Source organism: Cyprinus carpio, chromosome A12 (assembly GCF_018340385.1).
Source record: "Cyprinus carpio isolate SPL01 chromosome A12, ASM1834038v1, whole genome shotgun sequence".
In the NCBI taxonomy this organism is placed as follows: domain Eukaryota; kingdom Metazoa; phylum Chordata; class Actinopteri; order Cypriniformes; family Cyprinidae; genus Cyprinus; species Cyprinus carpio.
The window spans coordinates 16624890-16633010 of NC_056583.1; positions in this window are offsets into that span (position 1 = coordinate 16624890).

The following is an 8121-nucleotide window of genomic DNA, read 5'->3' on the forward strand; positions in this document are numbered from 1 at the left end:
CTGAATGATATTCATTAGCCTGACACAGCGTCCTTAGCTGAACTCATATTGCCTGATAACAGGACCTTAACACACTGCATCAATTCACTCATCTCATAACCTTTTATACCTCAGAATGTTCCCCACATGTCTTTGATAAATTCCAAAAAACATGCTCATATTTTGGACTACGTGCGAGCGACATGATTTAACATCAAGCACACAACTTTTTATATTTGCTGAAATACTCACTTTATATGTCAATTTGATACTCCGACATTTGACACATCAACCATGTCATGCTTACAACATGGATAACCCACGTATGTTGCAGTATCATAAAAATGATTTCCTCCCATTATCGGTTAATCTAAATTTTCTGAGGACAAAATTGGTTTTGACATACATTCGCTTATGAAGCTGATACATATCTGGCTGAAAAAGTGACTCTTGGCTATTTGTTTGAAAAATATTTTATTACAGCTATTAAAAGTGCTCTACTTTCTCCCTTCAGTCTTAGTTTATGATTAATACCTCTGACACAGAGCTGTGGTCAGTGCCCCAAACTCAGCCTGCTATTACACACAACTTCAAAATGCCAATTAGCCAACTCACCCTCACTTTCAATAAGGGTTTATTCTGAGAAGTTCTTTTTTAAACACAGACATATGTTTATCTCTAAAGCGTATTTAGAAAGTGCATTTTAAATGGTAGGACCAGATCATATGTTTGGTCTAGTGAGCTAAAAGAAAAAACAATAAAGCTAGAAGTAATACTGCAATAATGTAAATTATTCCAGTCAATTTACTACTTTTATGACCTTAACCCTTTGTTTAAATCTGAAGGGTTTTCTGATTGGATGAAAGCACTAATGACCTTTGACCTCTTACAAGCTTTCAAGTGTTTTGACAGCCCCCTTGTATTTTCCCCACCGACTTCACACCATAAATAGGCACCACGAGGCAACTATATGTTACTATACTCAAACTGGAAATCTGATCTGAGAAGTCTCAAATTATGATATTTACTGTTTTGCCCTGTTTGCCTGTAACCATTCAAGGATGGCTTGATGCTCTATATGAGAGTGTTGTTTTCCTCCACCTGATTATTTCCAGATAACCACTGTGACTGTGGATAGATCAGGCAACTTCATGTTTTCTAACTGAGGGAGATCTGGAAGACTGACAAAGAATCATGGAACAGACTGCTTAAAAAATATCCCGAAGCAGTGGTTCTGCAAATCCTGCTGATCCCGCTTGATGGATTGTCTTACAATGCCTCACATGATAATTCAGTAATTTGAATTGCAAATGTTTTTCGGGAGCAGAATAAAAGTATTCAGTATGACAAGGGTATCTGTTTAGCATGTAGGCATATGTCATGCAATGCATGTCTGATTTCCATGCATTCTATCAGTCAGGGGATTTGTATTTCTGTGAATTCAGTTCAGTTTAGCTGTAATGATTCTTCATTATTCTGAGCTGCAGTCTCTGTTTTATTCATTGATACTGAGAGAGTTTGTCCAAAGCCAGGGCTGGTATGCCAGCACCTTAGCCATGCATGGTACGACAATAATTACAAACCCAGATTCTGGACTGATGTGATCCCCTTCATAGTGTGAGTGAGCCAAGCATATGTAGGTCACTTTCATTTGCCCTGGTAATAAATTGGAAATGGAAGCAAGTGCTCACTTAAAAGGCATTTTAAAATGGGTTTCACATTTGAAATATCTGTCAGTGTTCCTTATACTGTATACTGTAACCTCCCCCTTATTTTTAAATTCCCAGGGCCTTATTGATTAACCGTAAGTTAAATCTCCTAAACATTTTTTTCTCCACCAATATGTTTATAGGCCCTATACTTCTAAGTACAATTTAAGTGAGGAAACAAGTGAAACACAGGTGAGGCTGCGTAAAGTCCTTATATGAAGATTATTGGGAAGTGTTCATGCAAATTACTACCTTCAGGCTGGTGCTTCATCGTTTGGACAAGCCGCCATCTTTGAAACTGTCAACATAATAAGGATAATTGTTTGAATGGAAGTCAAAGAAGATGCAATGCATAAAATGCTTTTATGTGGAAACAGTTATAGTTTGTTAACTGCCAAGGTATTAATCTTCAACATGTTTGCCATGACATTAATTTGGAAGAAAACCTCATTTGGAGTTAATAAATAAATAAAATCACCACGTTTGACAAGTAGGATTTACAGAGCTACCCACTTGATTTGAGTGTAGAAGCCGTTCACATAAATTTGCCCTTGTGCAAGGCGCAGAGCTGAGGAAGGAAAAAGATTGCAGCAAAACTTGGTGCAATTGTCAAATATGTTTAGCCTATATAGAAAAAAAAAAAAAAAAGTGCAGAAAAAACATGTAAGGTATGCTTGGGCTGTTAATAATAATAATAATTAAAAAATCATTTATAAATTATAGAGTTGTTTGGAGTGGGGATAAATTAAACGTGATCTGTGATGATGTCATAGTCATGTTTCATTATGGGCTATAGAGCTGCCTGAATTTTAGCTTGAAAAAACAAGCTAGCAGCTTTAAATATAATTTAAACGGATGAGTTATAAAAAAATTCACCCCCCTCACAGTTGTCATGAAGGGCAAAATTAGCAATATAGACCAAAATAATTTTTTGAACCAGGCTGTAAACGTTTTTTTTTCTGCTGTAAAGTTGGGCATTTTAACATGGGGAGTCTATGGGACTGACTCCCTTTTGCAGCCAGCCTCAAGCGGCCAGTCGATGAATTGCAGTTTTAGTCACTTCCTTATTGGCTTCACAAGAGAGAGCGGGAGGTTGCCGCTCGGTTCCACTATAGTTTTAGACACGCACTCGCGAACTTCCCTAAGCACTTCCCCTTGGGGGAATCCCTGCCGCTATTTTGAAGTGCATTCCACTTCGTGAAGTGGATGAGGGAAGTTTATATAGACATAGTCTACTTCATATGTACACTTCAGGCCACTCCACAGACCACAATGCAACACTATAGTGATGTCATTGCAGATTGCGTTTAATTTATCCCCACCCCAAACTACGCCATTATATATAACTTATCTATATATATACTTAACTTATACTTAACTTATTATATATTTTTTTTTTACATTTATAACAGCCTAAGCATACCTATATACATATAGAATGCTGCACCAAACAAATTCGTAAGAGGAAAAATGTAAACAATAAACCAACTGAATAGCTGATTCTAAAGTGATCAAGGGCTTAGGACGTTCCAGTTCAGCCCATTGCAAGAGTTCCGCCAGAAGTGGGCACTCATGCGACGTAATCAATGACGTACATCTGAAAAAAAAAGACAAATTTAAAATTGAAAGTGAAGGGCATAAGAAAACGGACTGGAATGCAGCCCTGCATGCTCCCTCAATCAAAATCATCAAGTAAACCATACATGTCATATATTTCAAAACAGGCCCTCTTCCTTTATTAATATTTATTATGAATGTCTTAAATTTCAAACTTTAACAACGTAAGGGTAGATCCCTTTAGCACAGTTGATGACGCTTTGAAGTAACACTAAAGGGAGCAAGGATATATCATTTCTCTTGATTCAATTCCTTCCTTGTGTCCTTCCCTCGCATCCTGTAGGGGGTGAAGCTAAGAAGTGAGGAAAGGACACGAGGAAAGGAAACAAGGATGCACAAAAAAGAATTGAGAAGCACGGAAGCCCACCATATTAACTTCCCTCGTCGACTTTACGAAGTGGAACGCACTTCAAAATGGCAGCGGGGATTCCCCCGAGGGGGAGTGCTTAGGGAAGTTTTCGAGTGCGTGTCTAAAAGTGGAGTGGAACAGCCTGACAGCGCATTCCAAATGGGAAATATCGCCCTCCGAAGTGCACTTCGGAGTGAAAACAATCATGACCGCCATATTGAAGGTTCGTTCCAAAACAAAGTGCTCAAAACTGGCCACCTCAAAGGGCCCTTCGGAATGAAGGATTTTGAAGGGTACAACCAGGTACAACTGATGGACACTTTGGGCTCCCATGACCCTTTGCGCAGATTCTTTGCATGATGACGGCACCTCCATGTGGGCACGTGATGATGACGCAGAAGAGCACTTCAAGAAACAGATGTTTGGTCCCCTACACCCTTCAACTCTTCGAAGCTCTCACTCCAGAGGGTAAACCCTTTGAAGGGATTAGGGCATAGGGATGAGGCCTTCCAAATGGCATGCAGGGTGAGTGTAGCACAACTCTGACTGAAATTCAGTGATGTCAAGGCTGTAATGAGATTGGTTATTAACAGTGCCGGCTCGTCGGGGGAGGCAACTTGCACAGCTTCCCCAGAATTTTGAGGTGAAAATGGGAGGACAATTTAATGTTAATAAAATTCACAATTCATTTAAGTTCATATCTCAGAATGTGTATTTTTTGTTTGTAATTTCATAGCTGTAATACCATAACATGTTACTGAAGTTGGAAAGCTCTGCTTTTCTATCGTGAATGTGCTGAATCTGCTGATGTAATTACAACCGCTAAGTGATAGAGCAGGGGAGGGGGATGCCGGGGGAGAGCTGAACTCTCGTGCCCCTGTTGGTAAAAAATTAAGTAGCCAATCAGCATCGAGTGTTCACTTTCATTGCTGAGGAGTGTTGAGAAAAGAAACTTAGCAAGGGAGGCTTGCTTCCCTTCTGGTATATCAACCAATCATCATAGAGAAGTAAATTATATTAGTTTGAATGTCTCCCACTGTGCTGATAATGTACCAGGTACTTATGAGTAGCGATATTGAATATTTGATAGCCAACAGATTTACCAAATTGTCATTCAAACAATATATATACAAATTAAAAATAAAGGGAGAACATTCCTAATCTAGATATACTGTAGGCTAATGTTACTGTCACAGTGTCTGGTCTGTGTATCCCTGGGTGTCCACTAGAGGTCTCACTTCCCCTTATTGTCACCCCACTTCAGAACTACATTTCCCACAAGTCTTGTTGGTACTCATCACTGTTCATTGTATTCAGCTGTTCCCACTTACATTGTTTGCACCTGTCTATAAATACCTGGTTTGTTTCTGTCTTTGTTATGGAGTCCTTGTTTAATGTCACCCTGGTTTTTCGTGTTTCCTGGCCGTTGTGTTTATGTTTCTTGTTTTTGGACTGCTTACCTGGATTGTGACCTTTGCCTGGCTGTTTCTGATTTTGGATTATCCCAATAAAACACTGCAATTGGATCTACCTGTTTGTGTGCGTGTCGTGACAGAAGGACTCCGTCATTCCTAGAACAAGCGGTATGTTTTTTGAGGTTTCTCCCCCAGCCATCAAGTGGGAGAGAGTGATTGGGTTTGAGGGAACCCGACTGGTCGTTTTTCGTGGGATCCGGGGAGGTCGCAGAGGAGTGAGTGGTCGAGAGGAGGTCCGGCATCGCTCTCCACCATGGCCCCCCTTCGACCCTGGGCTCGTGAGGGACGGATCGGAGCTGCCGTCTCTCCATCACGGACGGAGAAGGGGGAGGAAGCACACGTCTGTTGATCCAGAGACAGTTCACGTCACGTCTGCCGAGCCTGTGTCTTCGGACAAGACGGCCGCTGGAACATTTTTGGATTATTTTCTATGCTGTCCAAGATCCTAGAGATTCCCAAGAGTGTTCACGTCACATCTGCTGAGCCAGCGCCACAGTACAAGATGGCCGCCAGCCCAGCGCCATTGCACAAGATGGCCGCCAGCCAGCCATCCCGAGGCGGTGCCCGAGGCCGTTCCCGAGGCGGTGCCCGAGGCCATTCCCGAGGGGGAGCCCGAGGCCGTTCCCGAGGCCGATCCCGAGGCGGTGCCCGAGGCCGTTCCCGAGGTGGTGCCCGAGGCCGTTCCCGAGGCGGTGCCCGATGCCGTTCCCCGAGGCCCTTCCAGAGGCGTTGTTCGAGGCCGTTCCCGAGGCGGTGCCCCGATGCCGCTCCCGATGCCGGTGACCGAGGCGGTGCCCGATGCCGTTCCGGAGGCGGTGCCCGAGGCCGTTCCCGATGCGGTGCCCGAGGCCGTTCCCGAGGCGGTGTTCGAGGCCGTTCCCGAGGCAGTGCCCGATGCCGCTCCCGATGCCGTGACCGAGGCGGTGCCCGAGGCCGTTCCCGATGCCGTGACCGAGGCGGTGCCCGAGGCACTTACCCACACGCCGCCCAAAGCACCCTCAAGAGGCGGTGCCCGAAGCCGAGGCACCTCACATCTCCACAGGCCGTCCAGAGCACCCTCACGTCTCCGCAGGCCTTCCAGAATGCCTTCACGTCTCCGCAGGGCCTCCGGGATGGCAGGTTCCGCTCGGGTTGCTCAAATGGAGGGTTCCTCCCTGGCCGTCGGCACAAACGGAACTGACGGATCCTCTTTGGCCACCTGAACTGCCTGGTCCCTCGTGGTCCCCTGAACTTTCGGGGCCACCTTGGCCCCCTGAACTGACTGATGCACCTTGGCTGCCAGGGGAGCCATCACTGCCTACACGGGCCTGGCCCTCCATCCCTCCCCCTGTTCTACCTCCACCAGTCCACCTCCCTCCTGGTCTTTTTGGTTTGTTTTTTGTGTCTGAGGAGCATCTGGAAGCTGCTCCTTAGAGGGGGTAATGTCACAGTGTCTGGTCTGTGTATCCCTGGGTGTCCACTAGAGGTCTCACTTCCCCTTATCGTCACCCCACTTCAGAACTACATTTCCCACAAGTCTTGTTGGTACTCATCACTGTTCATTGTATTCAGCTGTTCCCACTTACATTGTTTGCACCTGTCTATAAATACCTGGTTTGTTTCTGTCTTTGTTACGGAGTCCTTGTTTAATGTCACCCTGGTTTTTCGTGTTTCCTGGCCGATGTTTATGTTTCTTGTTTTTGGACTGCTTACCTGGATTGTGACCTTTGCCTGGCTGTTTCTGATTTTGGATTATCCCAATAAAACCCTGCAATTGGATCTATCTGTTTGTGTGCATGTCGTGACAGTTACAGCAGTCGGCTCTTTTAACACAGACTTTAAAGAAGGGATGGATGTTTGCTTCAAGTGATAGGACAGGTAAGTGAAATTATATTATCTTGCTGTATGTGTGTCGTTTTAAGTTTTCTGACTAAAAGCAACCAAAAAGTCATTTTAAAGTGGTTAAGCAAATAATAATAATAATAATAATAATCGGCACGGATCCCCAGACCAATACAGTTAGTGTGCCTCCTCTATTTTAAAACCCATGATCCGCCACTGCATGAAAGGTAATATTCGAAAATGCATAATAGGGGCACTTTAATGCACGCTCCATTTATGGTAAGATTATATATATTGCTTAATTCTATGTACATGTAAATTATATATAATGTACTGTAATTATGATCTCAGTCAATTTATCTCATTTAATAAAGCTTAATAAAAAGTATAGTTTATGGTTTAGCTATTGAAATTACTATATAAGCGATTGCTACTGTATAGTGTGATTTATTAACAAATATATGATTTAAATGAACAAAGATATTATGAATAGATGTGTGTGATAAACCAAATCTTGCAGACTGCATCTGTCAAAGCACTTTCATCTTTTAACTTAGTGTGTGGATGGTCAAACATACTGTCACACTAATCAAAAACCTCCTCTAATGTGGGATATATGTTTATATCTTTGAAATGAACAAATTTATCTAAGAAGTTTTTCTGTGCAAAGACACATCTTGCATGCCATTAGTTTTAGTTTCATGCACGGTTCTCTCACAATCTTCCATTTTAAAAAGATAAATTGCAGAATTGAATTTGTTTTCTGAGGACAATTACAGTATATACTGTATGTGCATGGCTTGATCATACTATTCGTGCTTACTGCCAAACCAAGAAAGACTATCTCTAAGATTTCCACAGAGAGGCTAAAGAGTTCCACAAGACACTGACAGACTAATTCGAAGTTATCAAGGGAGCTCTTATTGGCCCAATACTTTTTCAGTTGTCTTCATATTTCACAACACAATTGCTCTAAAGGAAAATCATTATTGCTCACTGTCATATCAGGGCTTTCAAAATAGAAGTTGTGGAGACCCAGGTTTCCAGACCACAGATGTTCACAGCTACTTCTGTACTGAATGGATAGTCCTGAAAATGGCCATTGGACTGTATATGACAAGACACAAGCAAACCATGCAGACAGAATTGATAAAAACAGTAAGGAAATAAG